General features: G+C 41.5%; 1 protein-coding gene across 2 annotated transcripts in view; it reads right to left on the reverse strand.

Moving 5' to 3' along the window:
* LOC144683576 (zinc finger protein 76-like) overlaps positions 1-26,322 on the reverse strand; it is a 61,517-nt gene extending 35,195 nt beyond the window's left edge. For both annotated transcript variants that reach the window (XM_078546728.1, XM_078546727.1), the window contains exon 1: positions 26,213-26,322. The gene's annotated coding sequence lies outside the window, so the exon portion shown is untranslated. The remainder of the gene's footprint in view (positions 1-26,212) is intronic.
* Between the last annotated feature and the right edge of the window lie 427 nt (positions 26,323-26,749).

Consider the following 26,749-nt stretch of genomic DNA (forward strand, 5'->3'; position numbering starts at 1 on the left):
AGAAGGCATACGTTCCAGGCAGCCTCCCCTATTTACAGGCACAGTCCTGATGAAAGGGAAGTTGCAGCAATGCACAGTCGACTGCTGGGTTATAGTTTTTGGCCCTTCACAGGGAAGCCATATTGCAGCAAGGGAAAGAGAGGACTCCCACATTCAGCAATGCTACACTGTATGCATTCTGCTGAGGCATTAAAGCCAGGAGGGAAGCCATGTTTCCAGCAAAGGCAAGAAGCCCTCTAGCATGACCTTGAGAAGGGAGTTGGAGTACGTGGCAAGGGTAGTGTCCAGAGTACCATGGACTGTTAGCAGCGCCAAAAAGCGTTTAATACCCTCACTTGAGCAAGTTAAAGAGTGAATGCATCTGAACATCATGGGCCTGATTTTCGTGTCCTCCTGCAGTCGGGAATGAGGTTAGGAATCACCAAAACTTAGCTTTTTTCACAACAATTTAAATCCGCTGTATAAAAATGGGCCTATACAACCTTCCCACAGGTAGGAAGGGGTTCAGATCAGGGTTGGATTGTGACCCCACATGCATACCCTGACATTGGGGTTGCCATAGTCAGCCCCAGGGGAATTTTTTTTCCTGTCCCCCAGTATTTTCATTGGTCGATTCAGAGCTCTGAAGAGTCACATGGACTCGAAGTGTTAACTCGGTTTCTCACTCCCCAGATACTGTTAGACCTGCTGAGTTTTTCCAGCATTTTCTATTTCTGTTTTAGAATTCCAGCAATCGCAGTATTTTGCTTTTTCTCAGGAAGGTAGGTGAGCTAGCATGTGAAGTCCCCAGAGTTAGAGTTACAAAGAGTTCTTCTGCAGGGTACTCAGATGAGGCCCTCATTGCAGCAGACTACAGGAGAGGAACATGCACACCGAGATGTTTGGTACAATGGCAGATGTGCCAGATAGCCTTCTGTCACTAGAGAATGGAGGAGTCCCACTGGAACGTGATAATGGGCATCACAAGGTGCTTTGCGCCCGACTTTTCCACCATGTTAATGGTTGTTGCTTCCATGGCAGTGCTGCCAGACTGACCCACAATGGAATTTATTCTGTCAGCCGTTGTCAGCTCCCGCTGTAGCATAGACAAAGTCCTGTTGATATATCACTGCTTCAGTGGAAACTCAGAAGGAAGTCATGTTATCCCTAGCTGTTGGAAATCAGGCTCAGGCTGCTGCATTTCAGTCTGTGTCTACTGCAATGCAGGCACTTACTGCTGTTATCATAGCTCGCCAGGTTATGCAGGCTCTCACCGCAGTCCAGCAATCTGTGCTCTAGCAGATTACAAGGGTTGCTGAGACTCCACCCCAGGGTTGTGGCAGTAGCTCCTTGGAGCATCCAACATTGCCATGAACTTTGCTGAGTCCTCTCAACCAGCCAGCCCATACTGCTTCCACCCATGTCTAGGTGATACAGTATAAAGGTGGGCCCTCATGGCCAAGCATGTGATGTTGTTGTGCTAGAGTTTGCATTCACCCCCAGTGAAAATCAGCAGCCTTCCATCAGCCATTCTGCAGTCACTGGGCTGGCACTGTCTAGGAGCACTAGGCAAGGAAAACACAAGCACAAAGACTATGCACAAGGGTTTTTTTTGTACTATTGATGTATTGCAGGATAAAGTTGTTGTGTTCAGGTTATTGCTGTTGGCCTTTTTCAAAGGATATTGGTGAAGGGGCCATTGTGATGGGGAATCAGGAATGGATGTATTAGGATGGGATGGTAGGTCCATGTTGCAGGTAGGGAAGTTTTGTTCTATATAAGTGAAGTCTCACTATGCAGTTCCTCACTCTGACCTGTTGCGGCTGCTGCATGTGGTCTCTCCCTTCCTCCTCCTCCCCCACCCCTCCCCAGGTGACCTCCAGGTCCTAGGAGACAGTGGTTGGGTCCTCATGATAGGGAGGTTGTGGAGGGCACAGTGTATTACCACAAATATGGCGGCCCTCTCGGGCATATACTGCAGAGATTTCCAACCTCACTAAGTGATCTAGGCATGAATTCTCTGCAGACTGAAGACTTGTTCTATGGTGTTCTGTGGTTTCATGGTTTTCATTTTTTTTGAGGTGATGGTCCTTTTAAGAACTAAGTTCCTCTGGGATATGATTTCTGGTAAAGCACTTAGCTTCCAGTAAATGATCATGTGACCAGGTTGCCATCCACATGTCGGAAACACAAAAATGATGTCCCTTTACACCCTATCTTATCCATGACTGGCTCTGCACAACATGAATTAGCCAAATGGTTGGGCGAATTGTTACAATCAATTTTGACCAAGTTTTCCACATACACGAAGAAGGACTCCTTCACATTTGCAAAGGGCCTACAGGGCTTGCATATTGATAGCAATGTGGTGTCCATGTGCTCATTTGACATTGCTGTGCCCATGTGCTCATTTGACATTGTTAGCCTATTCGCCAATGTTCCACTTAAGGAAGTTATAGATATTTGTGCTGCTGCACTACATCATGGTGATCTAGGCCTGCCACCATTGCGTGAATCAGTATTCATTGAACTTATGAACTTGGCAACTTGCGCAGTTCAGTTCAGTTTTAATGACCATGTATGTCCAAATAGATGGTGCTGCCATGGGATCCCCTCTAGACCCAGCTTTCGCAAATATCTTTATTGGGTTCCATGAGAAATGTGTCTTCGATGGAATGACACCCAACTCCCTATCCCTCGCATATTTCCAATATATGGATAATACATTTGCTATATTTAAATCTGCAGCTGCATGCAATAATTTCCTTACATGTCTTAATGGGCTCCAACCTGTGCTTAAATTCATCTTTGAAATGGAGCAATCACATGAACTCCCCTTCCTTGACATACTAGTTGAGAAATCTGCTGGCGGTTCTCTACCACAGCCTACCACAAGCCTACTTTCACTGGTCAAAATACGCATTGGGATTCTTACAGTTCCACATGCTGTAAGATTGGTCTTATCAGCAACCTTGTAAATAGGACCCGAGCCATTTGCTCACCATGCAAGCTTGACGCTGAAATAGGGCATATCAAAGGCATCCTGCAGGATAACAGCTAATCTGATCAGATCATTTCACGCTGTATATCATGCAAACTCACGAACTGGCCTAAGGCTGTCACTTTTGGCCCTGAGAAGTGCCCAGTCTACCTCAGATTACCTTGCCCTTCCAAGGTATCTCAAAAATTTGATCAACAGGTGAAGCTAGTTGTAGCTGTTTCACGCTGCTACTACGCAGTAGCAACATGAGTGGCATTCACCACTAATAGGATGCTGCCGTTAAGCCATAAAGACGTTCTGCCTATCCCACAAATGAGTAATGTGGTATATGAATTTCAGTGCCAGCGTGATGTAGGTATGTAGGCCGTACATCCCAAAAACTGGCAGATCGTATCAACCTGCATGTCCTAGCCACTGTTCGCAATGGGCAAGGTATAGACCATAGCCAACCAGTCCGTGCTTACAAAACTCAAAACAGTGTCCAACATTAGATGTGATTCTGCGATTGGGCAACATTTGTTGAATAACACTCAATGTGCTAAGAATTATGCTGGCAACCAATTTAAGATTGTAGGTCGGGCTCACAGTGTGGCACATGTGTGTGTACTGGAAGGCACATATATTAATACACAGGACCCTGTTCCTTGCAGGCAGAAAGAACATGTACACACATTGTGCCTTTTCAGCTAAACAAAATAAGTGACAGCCATTCAATGACTTGACAAATCAGGGTCAAGCTACCTGGTTTAAATTTCAAACAAAGCTTGGCAGTTAACGGTCAGTCACCATCACTGATGCATTTTCCATGTCAACGCCTCTACCAACCAGAGTCCACTTGCCAACCGATCAGCACTCTCTTCACATGCAGTACAAATTGTTGTTTTCCCCTTATATTGGTGCTCTTGTGAAGTGTTCTGATGAGTGCAAGACGAAAAGCTTCAACATGTCTTTTCTCGGCAATTCTCAAGTTCTGCACTACCAAACAACAGGAAGAAATCTTTAATCTATGAAAGAGTGCACTACAGATAGATATTAATGGGGGTGATCAAACCCATTAAATCGGCTTGTGTCTCAGAAAAATGATGACGCCAGGATAACTAGCTGCCAGCTTTTCGGAGGAGATGACTCATCTTGCAACAGTGGGTCTTCATTTAATTTTAGAAAATCACATCAACAATTGATTTGGTCATGCTTATGATTAGATAATCTGTAGAGTTCTAAGTCTCAAATGATTCAAAAGTAAACCCTCAGAACCTGTTTCCAGTTAAACAGGGCAGATTTCTTTCTTTTCAAAATGACCAGTGGGCCTCAGGAGTCCTTAATTAAAAGATCGAAAGAAGCTCTTAAGGAAACAAAATGCATAAACAGTTTCTATTAATTACAGGAAAGAAAACTATAACAAAAGTAGAAAAGTCAGAACAAGCCGATGTAAAGAATTTCAATTTTTAAAAGTGCTTAATTTAGTTAAGTTTAAGGTTATTACAACTATAAAAGCTACACCTTCATGAGTACTTGCTGGTTTGTGAGCTGTAGTTCTTTTTTAAGAAGGCCTGGCCATGGAAGGTAAGAATTTCCCTGTGCTCGCCAGCAGTCACAAAGGCTGTGAATAAATGCACCAGTGAACATATCATAGTCTCTCAGTCAAAATCATCCCTGGTTTAGTCCTCAATCTGTCCTGTAAACTGATTTAACAAAAATGAACAGTGATGGCCTTTTTTGTTCCCAGGCTAAGGAGAGGCCAAAGTTCCCATTGTTGACCAAAATCTAGTGACCCTGCTGGAAAGTGTGCGCGCGCACACGTGCGTGTGTGCGGAGATACCAGGTGAAGGCTGGGCTCACCTATCCAGCAAACCACCTGTCATGGTATCACAAGAAGGTTGGCCATTAAGGCAATCTACTGGCAGACTTTCAATGGTTATGGAACCATACCCAGCAATAGGTCAACAAGTTTAGGAGAGAAGAAAGAAAATAGAAAACAGTCCAGCTAGGAAAACCTTTGCAGAATTTAGCAGACATTACTACTTCCTCTGAAAGAGTAAAAACAGGTCCTAAAACAATGACAGTGTCCTAATTTTCTGTCAATATTCAAAATTTGCAGATAAAACTAAATTTGGAGGTGGATGGAGCGTATAGTTAATATTGAGGAAGACTGCAACAAAATACAAGGAAATGTTAATAAACTTGCAGAATAAATGACAAATGAATTGCAACACAGATTGGGTTAGTCTACAGGCCACCTAATATTGAGGTGGAGAAAGAAATATGCAAAGAATAGAAATGAGAAACAAACAAAATAATAATCACTGGGGGTGGGGGGGAGATAGGGGCATGAGGGGGAAATTAGTTCACCTACCCCAAAAATAATTGGCTTGAAGAGGTAGGTAAAGGTGTAAGGAAACTGAGTTCCTTCTGTGTGTACAGGGCTCCTTTCCAAGCCAATATGAAAGCAGCCCAACAAGAAAGGATTCAGTAGTGGATTTGGGATGGGGAATGAATAAGAGAAGTAAAAGTAGGGGAACATCTAAGCAATAGTGACCATAATATAACAGTTTAAGATAATAATTGAGAAGGACCTAAGCATGAGAAAGACCAGAGTAACAGAATGGAGAAAGGCTGATATTCAGAGGCTGAGAATAGATCTTGGGAAAATAAAATGGGCAATATAAGCAAACAATGATGTATAACAGCAATGGGAAACATTTAAAATGGTGGTCAAAAATAAAATGGGCAATATAAGCAAACAATGATGTATAACAGCAATGGGAAACATTTAAAATGGTGGTCAATAGAGCCCAAGAAAAATATATTACGCCAAAAATTCAAAAATGAATTAAACGCTAATGGGACTCCATGGATGAATAAAGATGTCAGTAAAATTTTGAGGACAAGTACATGGACTGCAGGAAGCAGCAAAACAAGGGAGAATAGGCAGAGATTAGGAGAGAAATAAAAAAAACTAAGGCAAGCAAAGAGGAATTATGAATCCTGGAATGGTTACACACAGGTCATTCGGCCCGCCATGTCCATGTTAGCCTCTGGAAGAGCAGCTCACCCAGTCCCACTTCCATTTTCCCCATAGCCCTGCAAATTTTTTTGCTTCAGTTAATTATCCAATTCTCTTTGAAGGCTCCGACTGAATCTGACTCCGCCACATCCACAGGCAGGCATTTCAAATCCTAACCATTCGCTGCATTAAAATGTCTTTCCTCAGGTCGCCATTGCTTCCTTTACCAATCATCTTAAATCAGTATCCCCTGGTTCTCAACCCTTCCACCAAAGTGAACTGGTTCTCCCTATCTACACTGTCTAGAACCCCCATGATTTTGGAAATCTCTATCAAATCTCCTCTCAACCTTCTTTTCTCTCTTGAAATTAAATTATCAAGGAATATTTAAAAAATAGTAAAATATTCTGCAAGCACAAAAGAAGGAAAATGGAGACAGGAATGGGGTCATTAAGGGGTCAGGATAACATCACAGGCAGTGATAGTGAAATGGAAGGAATATTAAATAATTATTTTGTTTCAATATTTACCAGACAGGTGGATCAAAAGGAAATAATACTGGAAGATTAAATTAGAAATGATATACTTGCATTTAAAACATGATGAGAAAACTAATCAAACTCAAAGTAGTTAAAACTCCTGGTTTGGAAGGATCGCACCTGTGCATTTTAAAAGAATCTAGGCAAGATTTAGCACAGGTACTATCATCCATATTGAATAATTCGTTAGAAAAAAGTGTAGTTCCAGAGGGCTGGTCGATAGCTAATGGTATATTTCTATTCAAGATGAAGATAAAGCATGTCCAGGGATCTATAGACCCATCAGTTTAACATTGGTAATAGGAAAAAATAATGGAATCCAGCTACAGGAGAAAATAGAAATAACATCTTGAGAGCAAAAACATAACAATGAATAGTCAACACGGATTCCAAAGTCTTGCTTGACCAACTGCATTCAATTATTTGTTGAGGTAACCGAAAGAGTAGACAAGGTTAACGCAGTAACAGCAATATATCTAGGTTTCCAAAAGGCCTTCGATAAAGGTCCCACATAACAGACCAATGAATGAGGTCAGACCATGTGGAGTCAGGCAACAAGTAGCAGAATGGATAACTGGCTGTTTGAAAGACAGAAAGCACAGGGAAGTGGTAAAGGGTAGCTATACAGAATGGCAGAAAGGAGGGGACCACAAAATCAGTGCTGAACCACTGTTGTTCTAAATTTGTGGACATCATCAAATCAGGAGGGATAGTCAACACTGAAGGGGAATGCAACAAATTACAAGAAGACATTAATAAACTTGAAGAAGGGGTATATAATTGGAAAATGAATTTCAACATAGGTAAGTGGTACATTTTGATAAGAAAAATAAGGACATACATATTACTCAGAAAATAAGAATTTAAATAGGAGCAAAGGGGGTTTGGAGTTCAAATACACATCATTAAAAGTAGCAACACACATTAACAAGGCCATGAGAAATGCATAAACATCTGGCGTTTCTCAAGGATTAGAATTGAAAAGCAGGTAAGTTAAGTTAAAACTTGTATTGAACTTTGGTTAGATCACATTTGGAGTACTGTGAACAGTTCTGGCCCCCGTATTATAAAATAAGATATGGAGGCATTGGTGAAGATGAAAAAAATGATTTATAAGAATAATACCAGGACTGAGAGGTTCTAACTATCAGGCTGGATGAGGAGAGATCATGGGCAGAATTCTGCCGTCACTCCGCCCCATTTAAATTTTCAGGAAGGCAGGGGCGCAGCAAAATCAGCTGCGGGCCCGCCGACCTGTCAATGGCCAATTGAGGCCATTGACAGGATTATTTATACAATTAAAGGACCTGCCCGTCCAACCTTAAGGTTGGCGGGCAGGCCAGGAGCCCCGGCGGAAACTAGAAAAAACATGAAACCTCATCCACCAGCGGGTTGAGGTTTCATGCAGGGTGTTAAAATTTTTAATAAAGTTATTATGTTGATTATGAACATGTCTCATCTCATGTGACATTGTCATGAGGGGGACATGTTAGGGAATTTTTATTTCTATTTTTAATCTTTTTCAAAGTGTAAGCGATCTCCCTGAGGCAGCACTTAGCCTCAGGGAGATGTGCACTCTTTCGTGCGCATGCGTGAAAGAGCGCACTCTCGCTTTTGGGGAATCCCTCCCCCTGCCCGCACAGGAAGCGCATAGTGCTTAATTGGCCCGCCCACATAAAATGGCAGCGGGGCCTGCTTCTCTGGCGGGGATCGGCTCCCTGCCCACCGGAGATTGGGTCAGGCCCACCCGCCCGGCAGAAAATTCTGCCCCATGTCACCACTTATGAGTGAGTGCAAAACTACATGCCATAACTATAAGATGGTCACTAATAAGTCCAATAAAGGAACTCAGGAGAAACTTCTTTACTCAGAAATTGGTTAGAATGTGGAATTTGCATAGATACTTCCAAGAAATCTAGATAAGCACATGAGGAAAAAAGGAATAGAAAGATGGAGTTTGATGAAGTAGGGTTGACAAGGCTCATGTGGAGCATAAACTGGCTGGAAAGACCAGCTGGGCCAAATGGCCACTTTCTGTGCAGTAAATTCAATGTAATGCCCAGCATAATTGCATATGTCCAGCTTCATTTTACTTTGCTGAAGTTTCAACTACACCAGGATCAAAAATAGTTACTTGCCTGTTCATGTTAGGACAGGAATGGTTTTTGATAAAATCTCTGACTCACACAGGCTAAGTTTTCTTCATCTGCCTAGAAGTGATGTCTGTACTGAGACAGTAAAGTTAAAAACTACAGCTCTATATTTTTACAGAGATGTTTTCATTTCAGTACATCAGGATGTATTTAAATATGAATACATGTACAGAACCAGGGATTGCCTCACGAGGTTCTGGGGTTGCGATCTCTGCAGCAGCAATGGCTGCCACACAGCTCCGACTGAATGTTAACAGCTGCAAGGCTGCTTTAAGTCCTTTCATATTTTTCAATGGTGGGCATGGCCTAAATGGCCAATGCTCGAAGTCTGAATCCAGTTCCAGAAAAGCAACTAAAGAATAAAATCTCTGCAACCACCTCCCCGCCGCCCGCCACCACCCCACTCCACTCCCACAGGTTTCTTCCCCCACTGCTCTCACAGGTCCCACTGAGAGGTCATGGCAATTTCAAAGCCTTAAATTGGGACTCCCAGTGGGAAAAAGTTTGTGAAGCACTGTCCTAGGGGGTTACCATTGACCAGAAACTGAATTGAACCAGCCATATAAATACTCTAGCTATAAGGACAGGTCAGAGGTTGGGAATTCTATAGAGTTACTCACCTCCAGACTCCTAAAGCCTGCCTACCATCTACAAGGCACAAGTGAGGAGTGTGATGGAATACTCTCCACTTGCCTGGATGAGTGCAGCTCCAACAACACTCAAGAAGCTCAACACCAAAAAAGACAAAGAGGCTGCTTGATTGGCACCCCATCCACCACCTTAAACATTCACTCCCTCCATCACAGTGGCAGCAGCGTGTACAGTCTACAAAATGCACTGCAGCAATTCACCAAGGTTCCTTCAACAGCACCTTCTAAACTCATGACCTCTAACACCTAGATGGACAAGGGCAGTAGATGCATGGGAACACCATCACCTGCAAGCTCTTCTCCAAGCCACACACTAGCTTGACTTCGAACTATGTCATCATTCCTTCACTGTCACTGGATCAAAATCCTGGCACTCTCTTCCTAACACTGTGGGAGCAGTTCAAGAGGCAGCCCACCATCACCCTCTCATGGGTAATTAAGGATGGGCAATAAATGCTGGCCTAGCCAGCAATGCTCACATCCCGTGAACAAAAAAAGAGGAAGAATTTTCAGAGATTCCAACACTAGATCGCATTTTCATATCTCTACCCTTTCCTTGGAAATCTGCCATCCTTACCTGGTCTAGCCTACATGTGACTCCAGACATACAGCAATGTGGTCGACTCTTAAATGCCCTCTAAACAAGCGTAGTTAGGGATTGGCAATAAATGCTGGCCTAGCCAGTGCGCCCACATCCCATGAACGAATGAAAAAAAAAACGAACCAGCTAGCCACAGAAATTCCTGGTGGAGAACATTCAGATCACTAATTTGTTTTGCAAACTAAACCAAACTCAATTTACAGGAATATTCCAAAAAAAATCCCCCCCCTCCCCCCCCCAAAATGAATTAATTAAAATAATTTTACAAATATGGATTAATAGGCATAAAATGTCAATGAAATTCTATAAGCCACTGCTGCTGAAAAACAATGTACCTACTCACCAAATAGGGACAACATTAAGCTTAAGTATTTCACCCACAGACTTGGAATGCTTGGGCCCTTTTCCAACTGCTACATTTTCTGATAGATGCAGATAAAATCTTATAGCACAGGAACAGATCATTTAGTCCAGCAGGTCTACATGGTATCTTTCTCCACATGAGCCAGCTTGTCCAACCCTGCTCTATTCCTCACGCCCCATAATCTTTAATGTTCTCCCTTTTCAGGCAACTACCTCATTCCTGATTTCTTCAACGAGAGCTTGCAGCAGAGTTGCACATTCCAACCAACCTCTGAGTAAAAGATATTTTTTAAAATAGTTTGCAAAATGATATGAATGTCATAAATTAAATAAGTACCTGAAGATTGCACCACAAATGTAATCAACAGTATTGTAGTGGAGCCCAGCTTTCCTGTGGCTTGAGATGGTGACTATTCAATCTGTTACTAAGTTGTCCTGTGCATCTGATGTGACTTCAATTGTAATGGAAAAGAAGAATTTAATTGGGATAAAAGCTTTTCCGGATACCTGCTCCTGTTCCTTAGGACAAACGAGATTTTTCAACTTACTTCTATGCCTGCAGCATGGTATTCTGTTGGGAGCCGCACTAACCATGTCTGTCACTTTGAACACTGTTAAAAAGAATACTGATCAATGCACAAGGCACAGTTTGAATGAATTTTGAAATAAGATGTTCCTCCCGAAATAGGGTTTTATTTAAAAAGAAATGCTGAATATTCAAATAGAATATTTCAAAAGTTCAAAGGCCAGAGAATCAATTGGTGGCTTTCAATACCCTTTGCTCATTTAGCTGAACACCAATCCTCAACAGAACCCAAATTGGGTAAATTGCTGTCTTGTCTGTCTTTCATCCATCCTCATTCCAAGGGTTAGCCACACGATGAACAATCTTTCTCTGTTCATTTCTATTCTCTGCTGCCATCACTGCCTGTCTCATAAAGGCCAGTCCATGTTCTGATATTATCCATCTATGCTATCTTGGGTCTTCTTTTTTCCGGGTGGTTTGCTTTGCATTACATCTTTTTCCAAATACTCCCCACCTATTCACAGCACATGTCCAAAATATGTGAGCTTCCTTGATATCACTGCCTCAAACAAGTTCCTCTTAACACCAGCTTCCTCGAGCACCCATACATTTGTCCACTTGGCCATCCATGACACTCATAATATCCATCTGAGTCCTTTCATTTCAAATGCTCTTATTCGAGCCTCGTCACTATTCTCGATGGTCCAGCTTTCACAGCCGTACACCGTCACCGGCTACATGAGGGCTTTTGGAAGGTGGATTTCTGTTATAATCGAGATGCTATGGCTATTCCATACTCTTTTAAGTGAGTTTACAACCCTATGACCTATGTTAAGTCGAGCCTGAGTTCCTTTGCTGGACTCTCCATCATGAGTTGCTACACATTAATAATATTCACCAACAATTTTCCAATAGCATTTTCTTAACATTCAGAAATAAGCCTTTACCGGAAAAATCACATGGTTTAAATCTTTTTTGACTGAATGTATATTGAAAAGATCAGAGTGACAATGAAAAGGTGTTGTTTATTTGAAAATGCAGTAATGCTATAGTGAATTAGTGGGTAAAAAGCATTTTTCCCTATTGCTAATTTTGCCTAATTATGCCTAATGCCACAAAGGTATTTATATGAAGTATCTCTGTCACAGGTTTCTGAACTGAAACACTGGTGTCAAGCTCCCATTAAACTCAATGGTTAAAAGATTATTTCTAAACTTGCATATTTTGGATGAGTAAAATGAGCCAATGATCAGATACGTCTTCTATTGCATACAAAATCAAGTTATTTTCTGCCTTCAAAATGTAACAAAAAAAAGAGACAACAAAGGTATTGGAAAAGGTTTGTGTGAAAAGCAGAGCTAAGACAGTACAAAAGCAAAATACTACGGGTGCTACAAATCTGAAGTTAAAAACAGAAAATGCTGCAAACAAAATATTCAGGAGGTCTGGCAGCATCTGTGGAAAGATTAACAGATTTGACTTTCAGGTCTGTGACCTAAGTATTTCCAGCTATTTTCTGGTTTTAGTTCAGCTTTCCAGCATCTGCAGTATTTTGCTTCTGTAATCAAAGCCAAAACTGGAAACTAACTCGCTGTAGAGTAGGGGGCAGAACTGGTATGTGGAAGAGCTGAATGGCGAACTTACCAGGCCTGCAGCTAACGTGACCAAGATGGAAGGGGTTTGGTTTAATTAGTCCATATTAGTCTTGAAACTTGGCTCAGATGTTGTCCCTGGTTCAATGATGCACTCTTTCCTCTGAGCCACAAGGTCTTGGTTCAAGGCCAGCTCCAGAAACTTGAGCACAGGCTGACAATTCAGTGCAGTACCAAGGGTGTGCTGCATTGTTGGAGGTGCTAGCTTTCAGTTGTGATATGAAACCCAGGCTCCCTTTGCTATCAGTTAGATGTAGAACATCTTATGACACTATTCGAGTAGTATACAATTGAATTTGCTTAACAAAACACTCCATTCTCTCACACAGGGCAGGTATTTAGCAACTGAATGCATTTATAAATTTCAGCAATTCCTATGAAATTTTTTTAAAACCTGTAAGATTAATCTTTTTGACCATGTCTTAATTGTTCTCACTTAAAATTGTAAACAGCGCAAAACAACTCATCTACCTGAATACTAGTTAACATGATAATTCTGAACACAGTATGATTTGGACATTCCTTACATTTTGCACAATTCTTAAGCAATCTACAATTTCAATTACACACCTTTTTAAATAAAAGTTTGACAATTTTTTTTTGCTCTTCTTCAGAAAATGTTAAATGCATCCCATAAATTGTGTCATTAAATGACATCATTTAACTGCAATGTTATATCAAAAGTAATGAATGGTTCACTACAACCAAATAAATATTCTTTTAACACTTCATAATGAAAACAGGCACAACAATAAGCGCTGGTAGTTAAAAGATGAGAAATAAAAGTGTTTTATTCTACGACTTTAAATCTACTTCACACTCCTTTGCAACTTTACATCTGTGAAAAAAAAGCCTCACATTTAAGAAGTATTTAGATAAGCACTTGAAACACCATAGCATACAGGGCTACAGGCCAAGTGCTGGAAAATGGGATTAGAATAGATAGGTGCTTGATGGCCAACATGGACACAATGGGCCGAAGGGCCTGTTTCTGCGCTGTATAACTCTATGACTATAACTTTTCTACTTTTAATGTAAATTGATGACTCCATGTTCTACATCAACAGTTTTGAAACACAATCTATCATCAGAAAACATTCAGTACTTGAAGGGCTGCTTCATGGACACATCCAAGCAATTCACTCTCATCAGAACAAACTGTGTGCAACTCACTGGTTTCTCAGAATTCAACATGTCTCAAAGAACTACGACAGAGAAACAGACTGTTTGGACAGTCCACACTGTTTGTCCTCCAAGTGGTCTTAATTCCATATGCCTGCTCTGTTTCCATATCTCTTTAACCATCTATCTAACCTATTCTAAAATGTTAACATGGTCTCTGATGCAATCATCATCTCCGGTGGTGCATTCAAGCCTCACAATCCCCTCAAGAAACTTCTCCTGCTTGCTGTCCTAGTTCTTACATTGAATTTCATTTCTATGTCCCCTCATTCTAGATCTCTCAATATTAGGAAACAGCCTGTTTCTACATACCCTGCCCTATACTTTCCTAACATTAAACGCCTATAAAATCACCTTTAATATTTCTGCTACAATGAAAACAGGCCCAATTTTTTAGGTCTTTCTTTATATTTTCTCATACTAGGCAACACCTTAGTGAATATGCACCTTTTCTATTGTTTCAACATCCTTTCTATAGTGTGGAACCCAAAAGAGTACACAGTATTTTCTGCTCTAATTGCAGAATTCCAGCATCAGCAGCATTTTGCTTTTGTGCCGTTTTAACGTGATAAATGTTAATTACTGCCAATCAACCTCCCTGACACTGAAAATTACAAGTATGGAGTCTCATTCCTTCAGGCAGTAATTGTTGGAGATTTTAAAAACGTAAAAGTTTAAATGTTTACTTTTCTTTTTTGTCTGTCTCCCTCTCAATCCAATCCATCTTTCCCCCTCTTTATCCATCCTTCTGTACCTGGTCTGAAACTGAATTCATCCCCTCTAATTTACACTGGCTTCTCAGTCCTTGCACTCTTAATTTCAGAGCCCTTCACTCTGATTAAGGAGATACACAATTGCTTGCCTGATAACCCAGGTCCCAAACGCCCTCTCTCCAGCATCCCCACTGCATCTTCCAACCAACCCATCACCACCACCACCACCACCAACCGCCACCCCGCCCCCCCCCCCCCCCCCCAACTACCCCGGCCCACATTATCAGCTCACACTTTCAACAATTTGCCACATCTTTTTTAAGAAAAATCTAAGTGCACAGGGGAATGTCCAACTCAAAGCAGATGTTGTGCTAGTCAATTATATTTCTCATTTTTCTCTCAATCAACTGAAATGCTGGGTAACCTGGATCTTTTTGCTTTAGGCTAGATGCACTGCAGGAATTCACCAAGGCTCCTTCGACAGCACCTTCCAAATCCACGACCACTACCTTCTAGAAGGACAAGGGCAGCAGATAGATGGGAATACCACCATCTGGAAGTTCCCCTCCAAGTCACTCACTATCCTGACTTGGAAATATATCGCCATTCCTTCACTATCGCTGAGTCAAAATCCTGGAACTCCCTTCCTAACAGCACTGTTACACCACATGGACTGCAGCAGTTCAAGAAGGCAGCTCAACACCACCTTCTCAAGGGCAATAAGGGATGGGCAATAAACACTAGCCCAGCCAGCGAAGCCCACATCCCATGAATGAATAAATGAAAGTTGTAATGATCATGTGCTCTTCTTCAGTCAGCTGTATACCAATTAAATGTAGAACAAATCTGTATTTTTACTGGAGGGTTCTTTATAGTTGAAGGTATAATGTCCCAATAGGAAAATAACGCACAAAAGCTATATACTACCTATATACACCCCTGGTGTTAAGGAAATATATTCTTGCACTTATGTTATTATTTATGAACATGTGTGGCTATTTGGATGGATTGTTTTTGATGCAACATTTTCCTATAATCCAATTTCCATTGCTTGTGTGCATCTCCTCTGATTCCAGCGTAAGAGATATCCATTAGAAAAGGCTCCAGATATGACTATTATGAGTTTCCAGTCAATGTGAGACTGTGAACAGAACAAATCAGGTACTAAGATGCATCTCTAGTGAAAGGAGTTAGTCAAAGTTTGTATAGATCGCCAGAGTTGACCCTTAAAACATGATGTGAAGTTTGGACTACCTACCTTCAACAGGATACTGATTGCTACAGAGGTGACCTAGAAGAGCAACAATCTGATTTGGGGACTTAGTACTCTTACTATATTGCATTAATATTGCAATGTAACATTGATGTGAAGTAGTTTCACTCTGCATTGATACTGCAGCTATAGTGTAAAAGCAACCAGATTCCAATGTCAGAACTAAACCTGACCAGAACAAAGTGAACAGGGATATCCTGGAGGAAGGTGTCTCACTCACTCTGCTTCACTCCACAGTAGGTTTGGGCCTTAATACCTCAATTAAATTTCAGAAGTTGGAAACCACTTCACATCAACCCTGAGCTTGTAAGAGGTATCCTGTGGCACCAGAAGCACATGCTTTCAGCCCAGTCAGCCTACCCCATAAGCACCCTACCTTGAACTTACATGTTTTATTTACTACCTTGCCTTTTTGAAATGTTTAGGCCTGAAGGTTTTAAAAGGCAATTTCTAGTGGATTAATCCTAAAATAGAACTAATGACCTGTAAGAATCAGCATTTTGAGATACATGCAAATTAATACAAACAAGGATTGGTACCGAGCTCCTTCCTCTTACCGCTTGACATGGATGTTCCAACTGAACAAGTGAGATGGGCAGTGCCATTGTTAATGATGTTTGTTGATGACATTGAACTACGCAGTTGATGAGAACATGACAGAATATCTTGAGAATTGGAGAAAAGTACTGGAAGACAGGGGTATGAAAGTCAGTAGACCTAAAGACACAATTTATAGACTGTCAGTTTGAGACTAAGGAAGGGGATCAGAGTGAAGGTGTAAAGATTATGGGTGAAGACTTGGAGAGAGTGAGTAGTCTCAAGTGCCTGGGGTCAGTGGTGGCAGAAAATGGAAGTATGGAAATGGAAATTAAGGAACGGATTAGCTCTGGCTGGAGTAATTGGAAGGGGTGCAGTGAAGTGATATGTGATAGAAAAGTATCACTGAAACTGAAAGGAAGAATCTTCAAGACACATGTGACACCGGCCTTGTACATAAGGCAGAGACTCAGGCAACATCAAGAAGAGAGGAACAATGACTGGGTACTAATGAGATTCAGATACTGAGCTTCAGTAAAGCTGTGTGGAGCACAGGAACCATCAGGGGGTCAGTGAAGATTGTTGGAGCATCGAAGAAAGTAGCCAAGAAGAGACTGAAATCATATGGTCATTTGTTACAGAGAGAAAGGAAATGTGGTGAGGCAAGTGATGGAGATGGGACTGCCAGGAAGAAGAGGAGGAAGGCTTAAGATCAAATGGAAAGATATGGCGGTGAAAGACTTAAATGCAGCAGGGTTGGAACAGGAATGGGTGACTGACAAGACGAGATGGAGAAGGATGATCAACCAGCACTGTAGCAACCCCAAGTAAAATGGGAGAAGCCGAAAGAAGATGGACCTAAACTGAGGCTCCATGATAAACACCCATATGGCCATGAAGGTAAAAGATTTGTAGTTTCTCTTCCAGAGAAGGTACTTGTTGGACCATTAGAAGAATATAAATTAAAGAAAATATTAACTCCATCAAGTTTGTTGATTTTTCACTATTATACCGTGCTTTCTCACCTATCTTAACTGAGAATACAACTGTCTTATTTTCTTGTTCTGCAAGAGTGGAACGCCTCAGGACGAGAACAGCATCCAGGATCTGCCACCTAATTATCTAACATTAAGTGCTTAATCAGTTACACTGCAAATGAAAATGACCAGTTACCTTGCCATTGAACCTGTTGGTATTGGAACATTACTGCACTCTACAGATAGTCAATCTGGCTCTGAGCTATAAATGGCAACTGGCATTATAATGGTAACAAAGCTAACATTAAAAAATGATTTTGAATTAATTACTTGGAAAGCAAAAACAGAGGAAAAGCGAGTTGAGGCAGCCAGATTCAAAAGTCTAGAACACAATGTGTGATGCAGAGTGTGGAAGAAGGTACAGGAGAGCCAAGGAATGTGAAAAAAAAATTGAACAGAATATTTTTATCCTCAATTAATCATATTTAAATGGAAAACGTGCTTTTGCACACCTGCTAAAAACTTAGCGAACTGTAATAATGGTTATAAAATACAATATACGATAAAAGTACAACATAAAACTTCAATGGAAAATCATTTACAGAGAAAAGAAAGCTGCAAAATTGAGAGTATAAGAAAATATATATATAATTGGAACAGCCCTCTCAAGGTTGTGATTACTTATAAATTGCTGAAATTTTGATGCTTGCTTATGATCCAAACACTTTTGACTGTTTTAGCTTTGTAATATATTTAGCATTTATTCTTCAGATACTTCATAGAAAGCAATGCTGTACCCAAGTAAAATACATTCTATTCCTTTTCAGTAAGGCTGTTCCTCCGGTCAAGATTACACATTTATTTTCTTGTTAGAAGTCCTGCTGGTGACAAGCAGCCAAAAAAAAACTCTTATCACAGCGGCTGCTAAAGGTAATAAAAACCAACAGTGGTAATATGATACAAACTTGTGCAAGAAAGCTTGATGATGACAAACCAGAATTCTATATGAATTTCTTTCAAATCATAGTTACAAAAGAATAATCAAAAGGCTAACAGATTGGAATACAATGAGGAGGAATCAATGCTTTAGTTGTACAAAACATTGGCCAGACTCCATCTGAAGTACTGTGATTAGTTCTGGGCATCATACCTCAGGAGGAACATATTGGTCTTAGAGGGAGTAGAGCACACTTGCCAAATTGATACTGGGGTCCAAAGGGTGAAATTATGAGGGCTGACTGCATTCACTTGAGTTTAGAAAGCTGATGAGGTGATTTAATTGAGTTGTTTAAAATGATAAAATGGATGAGAAAAATACAGAGAAACAATTTTCTTATGGGGAATCTAGAACAAGGTGGCACAAACTTAAAATTAGAGCAAGATCATGCATGAGTGTATCAAAAAGCATTTTGTCACACAAAGAGCTGCAGAAATGTGGATTCTCTACCCAAAAATAATATGGATGCTAGGTCATTTCAAATTTTCAAGACTGAGAGAGACAGATTTTTGCTAGGTAAAATCATCAAGGGAAATGGGTCAAAGGCAGGTAAACAGAGGTGAGGTACATATACGCCATGATCTAATTAAATATCAGAACAGTCTTAAGAGGCTGACAAGCCTATGTCCCATAATGCAATGGTTGTAAAATTAACCCATGGCTTTAGTGAATATATAAACTGCCCAAAATTCACTTTTCTAGTTTAACGTCAGTGTTCTTCAAACCCTCTCCCTTGTCCCCTCCACATTCCCCTCCAATAACAAGGGCAAGAAGCTCATAAACTTTGCACTAAGATTGATGTCATCTTATCAGCTGCTTATGTCACATTCCTCCTTTCCACTAACCCAAACTTCAGGCCAAACTTCCTCTAAAGCTCCCCTGCCGTCGACCTGAACACACGTCTTTCTCTAGGTTCTCTCCTATCTCCCCTTGTGCCATTTTCAACCTCATCTTGTCCATGAAACCCACCCTCCTGCTCCCACGACCCTATTTCCAAAAATTGCTGACCACCCTACTTCCCTCCTTGTTCCCATGTTAGCTGACATTGTAAACAGTTCTCTCACTCTCAAAGTCCTGTCCACCTCTCCTTTAAATCTGCCGCCACCATCCCTCCCCTAAAAAAAAAAAAATCCTTGACCCAGTGTCCATACAAACTCCCATTTCCAATCTTCCTTTCTTCACCCAGGGTCCTTGAATGTGTTGTCACATCACAAATCCATTCCCATCTTTCCTAAACTCCATATTTGAACCGTTCCAATCGGGTTTCCACCCCTGCCACAGTACTGAAACAGCTCTTATTAGTCACAAATGACATCCTATATGGCTGTGACAAAGATAAACTTTCCATCCTCATCCTTCTCAACCTTTGACATGGTTGACCACACTATCCTCCAACTCCTCTCCACCATTGTCCAACCAGATGGGACTGCTCTCACCTGGTTCCATCCTTGTTTATCTAATTGTATTATCACTTACAATGACTTCTCTTCCTGCTCCTAAACCGTTATCTCTGGTACCCTCAAAGGATTAATCCTCGATCCCTTCCCATTTCTCATCTACATGCTGTCTCTCCATGACATCGTCCTAAAGCGCAGTGTTAGTTTCCACATGTACACTGACAACACCCAGCTCTACTTCACCGCCACCCCCACTGCTGCTACATTATCTGCCTGTTTATCCAACATCCAGTATTGGATCAGCTGAAATTTCCTTCAACTAAATACTAGTAAGGCTGAAGCCAGTTTTCAGTGCCCACTCCAAACTCCATTCCCTAGCTATCAACTCCATTCCTCTCCCTGTTAACAATTTGTGACTAAACCAGTTTGTTTGCAACTTTGGTGTCATATTTGACCCCAAGATGAGCTTCTGACTACATATTCATACCATCACTAAGACCGCCTATTTCCATCTCAGTAACATTAACCAGCTTTGCTCATCTCAGCTCATCTGCTTTTGTTACCTCTGGACTTGCCTACTCAAATATAAACTTGAGGACATCCAAATCTCTATTTCCCATGTCTTATCTGGTATAAAGTCCTGTTCACCTCTCACCATTGTGTTCGCTGACATACATTATTTCCAGTCATGCAACATCTTGATTTTTAAATTCTCATCCATGTTTTCAAATCTTTCCATGGCTTCACCCCTCCCTTTCTCTGTAATTTCCTCCAGCCCCACAACTTGTGCGTTATCTGCACTCATCTAGTTCTGATCTCTCAAGCAACCGATTTTAATCACTCCACCGTTGGGTGGCTGAACCTTCAGTTGCCTAGGCCCTAAACTCTGGAATTTCTTCACCTCTCCACCTTGCTTTCCTCCTTCAAGACACTCCTCAAAACCTTCCTCTTTGACCAAGCTTAAGGTCTTATTAGGTCAGATGACCTAAAGTGGCTCAGTGTCATGTTCTGTTTCATAATGCTCCTTTGATGTGCACTGGCACATTTTGTTAAAGGCACTATGCAAATTTAAATTGTGGTTTGCTTAAAGCCTCTCTTGATGTTTGTATTGCAAGCCTGTACTTGCGAGTTACTGCTCAGTAACTACTGAAAACTTACCATGGCTCAGATATTAAAGCCTGGGACTGACTCATGCTTTGCAAGCCTCTTAGATTCTCTGCTCTAATGTTAAAGATTCTTCTTTAAATGCTGTATCTTGGTCCAATGTTTATAAATACGTTTAGGTGGCATGGTAAATGGTTCTAAAAAATTTTTGCCACCTTCTTACTGGCTTTTTAACCAGCATTTATTTTACTGATGGAATATACTTGACTTTTTTTTTTAAAAAAAGTGGCAACAGCAGGTTTATTATAGCAATCATGCAGCAACTAAAAAAAAACGACATTTGAATTATAAAAACTAACAATCTTCTGGGAAAAAATAAGTCTGCTTAGAGCAGTGCCATTTTTGGTACATGCACTTTTGGTGCAGAAAGAATCTGCCAGAGAATCTACTTTTCCAAAAGAAATTGTAGTCTAAAAATATTTATAGATAAATGAAAAGAAGGTTAGATGAATACATCAAATAAAAATAGAGAATTGCAGAATTTTCACATTTGCCCTTGGGTCATTGTTTATATGGGGAATATGGCTTTGGATTAGAAAACTCTTATGAAGTTATTAAGATACATAACCCATCCATTGTATACTTTAGTTTGAAGCCTTCCTGTTTACTCACTCAAGCATGGAAGTCCCATCTACTGCCGCACCTTCATGACCTCTTCCTCCTCTGTTGGAAAATAAGGTCCATTCCACAGGACATGCGTGACACAAAAACTATCACATTACACAAAAACAAAGGCAGCAGAGGAGATTACAACCACAGGTGTATCCTTGGCTTCGCTGGGGAGACCTTCACTAGGGTCACACTTAAAAATACTCCATCTACTGGCAGGGTATATCCAGAAGCTCAATGCCGTTTCTGTGTTGGCATATTTACAATGGACACAATCTTCTCCATATACCAGCTACAAGAGAAGTATTTAGGGACAGGATACACTTTTTTACCTTACTTTTGCAGAACTCACAAAAGCAGTTGACACTGCCAAAGCAGGACTCTCCCAAGATTTTGGGGAGATTGGCTGTCCACCAAAGCCCCTCAGCCTCATCCCCTCATTTCATGACCACATGCACTGTACTGTGCTGTTTGACAGCACCACTTCCAACAGTTTCAGGTGAAGAAAGGAGTGAAAGGGGCCTGTGTTCTAGCCCCCACTCTGGCATCTTCCTCTCCATGCCCCTTACACCTTTCCCATCCTTGCAGATGTGGAAGCTTACCTGCATACTAGGTCAGGCAGCAAGCTCCACAATCTGTCCAGACTGAAAGCAAAGACAAAAATACAGCACACGGCTTGATCAGAGAATTGCATTAACACTGATGATATGGCGCTAGTTGCTCCGACAGAAACTCAGCTACAAAATACTCATGGGTTGTCTCTCCCATGTCTGTAACTTGCTCTCCCTTTCTATAAGAACATAAGAACTAGGAGCAGGAGTAGGCAATTCAGCCCCTCGAGCCAGCCCTGCCATTCATTACGATCATGGCTGAAGCATCAGGAAAACTACGGTAATGGGATAGGGTGTCATATCTCTGTCCTTGATCACTCCAAATAACATCCTGCTGGAAGCGGTTAGCAGATTCAGCCATCTGGAATTCAAAGTAACAATCTGTCTCTTTATACAGAACTTAATATATGCATAGGGAAAGCAGCTACCACCATTGGCTGAATCATGCAACATGCAATAACATCAAGCTGACACTTAGGACCAAGATGCTGGTTTAGGAGGCCTGTGTTCTCAGCACCTTTTATGGCAGTGAAACATGGATGACTTAGAGCTATCAAGGAAGGAAGCTCAACAACTTTCATCCTTGCTGTCTGCGGTTCATTCTGGGCGTCTCATGGAAGGACGAAATCACATATGTGGCAGACCTCTCAACAGCAAATGCCCCAAGTATGTTGACGCTCATCAAGCAGAGGCAACTTCACTGCATTGGGCTTGTTCACAGAATGGAAGAGACGTATACACCCAAGAATTTTCTGAATGGTGAAGTAACCGGAGTCAGACCTATAGGACACCCAAAGCTTCGCTTCAAGGATGCTTGCAAGCATGACATGAAGGCCCTAAACATTGATTCTCACACCCCTGGAGACACTAGTCAATGACAGAGGGAAATGGCGTCAACAACTGTGGGCTGGCGTGCGTGACCATGACAATCAGTGGAACATTTGGCAACAAGCGCCAATACCGAAAACAACTCACAACGACGCCTAACTTCATATGCGACGCTTGTGGTAGAACCTGCCTCTCATGGGTTGGTCTCTTCAGCCATCAGTGTGCACCATATAAAGCTACTCCATTTCCAATAATTTGTTGCATGTCCATCAACCCGCATAGATGGAAGGATGCTGACAATATTTACTCACATGGACAGTGATAAGCATCTTTCTCCTCTCTTTCTCCATTTACTTATTTCCTCCCTCTATTTTGCTCTCCATTTTTCCCTACTCGTTAGGGAAAACAACCAGCTCCCAGACATGTGGCACACTAGTTCTGTATTTAGCCACTTAGAAGTGCTTCCCCACGACTTATTAATCCTTTTCCCCTGAAGCCAGTTTCTTGTCACCTCTTCACAATCTGGTCAAGATTGAAACTTGGTTGTGTTGAAAAGCTGCAAGTGCAAACATGTGCTTCCATGGCTTCTCAGCACAAACATATTGTTCATTATTGACTGCTCCACTCTTGATTTAGCAGATCTTTGTGTAACTTTGCAATAATATCCTGGCAGACCATCAGCAACAGCTGTTCTCTATGGCTAACAATTTACCAGCTATTCTAGTCTTGTGGTATTTACTTGAGCGAAATATACTCAATCTTGCAGTTTACTCATTGACGGTACATTTATCCAAGCTTTCTGAGCATTTATTTTCATTCAAAATATTTTAGTAGTTGACATTTTACATTTTAGTTTCTAACTCCAGCCCAGCTGCTCATTCAATGTAAAATCTTGATGTCCTGTTTAACATCATGTTAAGCTTCAAACCCCACATGCAACCCAAAATGAAGACTGCCTTGATCCAAACTGCCTTTCTTTGGACCCAGTGTCACTAAAACTCCCCTTCACACTCCCATCACCTACAATTTTTATTTCTCTATGCTCCCAGTCAGCTGATTGTGTTGGGAGTTGGCATAGGATAGAGTTCAAAGAAATCCAACGCCCTCTTCCAAGACTAACATCTACTCACCCAATACCATATCCTCATCAACCTCCACTAGTTCTCAGTCCCAATCGACTGATTACAAATCCTACTCATTTATACCCCCCTCCCTCTATAGCCCTGCTACACCATTCTTCTGCAAGCTCTTCCACTTTGAGGCACTTAAAGCATTCTTCCCTCTTTAGTCTATTATGCAGTCTCTCACCATGCCCTGCACTGACATCAGCTACCTAAACTCTTCAGATCACTCCGAAACTCCAGAAGTCTCATCATAATCTTCACACACCTCCCACAGCTCTTGTCTGATTTCAATCCCCACTTGTAAAATGCTATGATAAAATGTACCTTATTGCTGCATTATTAATTTATTTTTAATTTCTTATTACTAGAAAAGGTTTGTAGATGGTATTAATACAGGTTATACCGGGCTAAGATTAATGGCTTTACCTTTCCACTCTAAAATCCTATCTCTTCATTCAAACTTTCAGTCACACCTCCTAATTGTGCAGCATTTACCTTACACCTATTCAGCAAATGCTCCTGGATATTTCTTTACATTAAAGGCAATATATAAATACAAGTGGCTATAGATCACAATACAGACTTTGAAGATCAGATGAGGTATTTTAAAAATCTGCATCTTTTTATCCGCCTCTCGATGTCAAACAAAAGTTAAAACATGAAACACATCACAAATAAAGAGTACTTTTCAAAAAATTCTCTGAGCACTGTAATCAGAATAATGTAATTGGCCTGCGCTAATCTGACATATTGGTCTCTGGTGAACCAAAGAAATATCTAGCATAAAAAGGACTGATAAATGCCATGGTTTGCTCTGACTTGCTAAATACATGAAGGTAGTACTTTTTTGCCGATTTAAATATACATTTAGTTTTATATATTTTCCTAAATCTCAGCTACTGATGTTTTTGATTAGACTGAATCATTCCTCTCCCCCACTCAACAGATTATAATATAATTGATCTGAAGTTGCGTTTTTGATATTTAGTTTTTGCAGCTGATATTTGTACTTACACCCCTGACTTGTATCCCCAGTTTCGATCAACTGCAGAACCAAAGGCCAAGTGTAACAACTACCTTGCCAAGTCTCAATTATTGGGACTGGCATTCAATTTGTTTTAGAAAAATGACTTATTTAGATACTAGTTACTTTTAAAACAGTCTCATTGGTAAATATGATTTGTAATCTGCATCACTTAGTGATTAGAAATTTGACTCTAATAATTCCCAAATGTTACAACCACTGGATAATCAGCAACAAGACACATATGTTAAACTGCGCCGTCAGAACCACAGAATGAAAAATGATTTTATTTATATTATATATAAATTTACTTTCAATTAGTTCAGATCAAAAACAGTTTATGAACTTTACTACAAATAAAGCTTTACTGTACAGGCACAGAAATGTTCACTTGATTTTTTTTTTCAGATGACATTTTCGAATTCTAGCTTCTTACAGCAGGCCACAAAACTCAAGTCTCAGTGAGGTGCCAAAAGATTAAAGCATTGGGGGAGGGGGGAAAATTAAACCTAAAAAGCCTGTGATGGAGTGAAATAGGTACAAATTGCAACATTTATAATCAGATTCAAAAGATGGATCAACATCATGAAAAGAACAATTATTTTAGTTGCTATGAATAATCACGTTAACAAAATGACAAATAAACGAATGTGCATTTTGAATGAGATGGGGACCCAAATCTCATAACCATCAAATCAGTCTGGGTGATGTATTTTTGATGATATGTACAATGACCTCCTCGTTTCCACGGTTACTGGGTAAAAGACCAGTAGAGTGCTGAAAAAATACACAGCCAGGCTCATCCACGTCTGAAGCAAGGAAACGGTTAAAGTTTGGAGACCACTCCCTCCCTTGCTCTGAAACCAAGGTGCAGGCTGCACCCTCCAAACATTCACCTACCCACCCCCCACCCACATGCTCTGCATGGGCAGCAGTGCCTGGGTGCATTTCAGACACCTCTCCCCCTCGGTGCAGCCCCAGCACACTTGCAGGGCTGACTGTGTCCGATTATAGTGCCAGGCCCCAGTTTGCAGCAGAGGAAGCTGAGCGAGGGAGAGAGAGAGAGACATCTTGGACGGTTTCATCCATCAGCGCAGGAGCACGGGGCGGGACTGGCGGACTAAAAGCCTGCGCTAGGCCGGGAGCAGCCCGCTGTTTGCATTCGGAGGGTGAGAGAATGGGAGAGAGGGTCGCCTCTATCCCGACTGTGGCCGTGCTCTCGCCGCCGCATCTCCCCCTGCCTCTCACTCCGGCGCCTCTCCGGGCCGGCAGCTGCTGCAACGCCGACTGGGAAAAATTTTTACTAACCTTTTTTTCCAACAATTCCTCCGTGCGACCGCCATGCACCAGGGCTGTGGCGGGAATCGCCGCCCCCAAACAGGCATCGGCAAATGTCAGCCGCGCCGAGGCAATGCTACAGATCATGAATATTCAGCGTCCCGGGTGCGCACTCTCTGCCCCTCCCCCACCACCAACACCATCGAACACGCATGAAGCGACCGTTGCCAGCAGCGCAGCGGGGTTATATTCAGGGTCCGGGGCCACCCCACACGCCACCGCGTCGCCCCGAAACAGCATTTCGCAAATGCTACGGGTGCTGCGCCGACGCTGGAGACGACGTATTCAGGGTCCTGGGTACCTAAGCCGCCACAAAGCCACAAGAGTCCTGAAATTTTCCGCCCCTGAACGTGCGTAAATAAATCAACATCGAGACCGTGAGGATTTTCTCGGTTTATAATCAGACGCCGGGGTAAAATTCATTCTCCCTGCCGAAGCATTAAAAAATTGAATGAAATGCGCGATTGGGTAGGGACAATGTGTATTTGTAGAGTGATGATGTGCTGT

This window comes from Cetorhinus maximus, chromosome 8 (assembly GCF_964194155.1).
Source record: "Cetorhinus maximus chromosome 8, sCetMax3.hap1.1, whole genome shotgun sequence".
In the NCBI taxonomy this organism is placed as follows: Eukaryota; Metazoa; Chordata; class Chondrichthyes; order Lamniformes; family Cetorhinidae; genus Cetorhinus; species Cetorhinus maximus.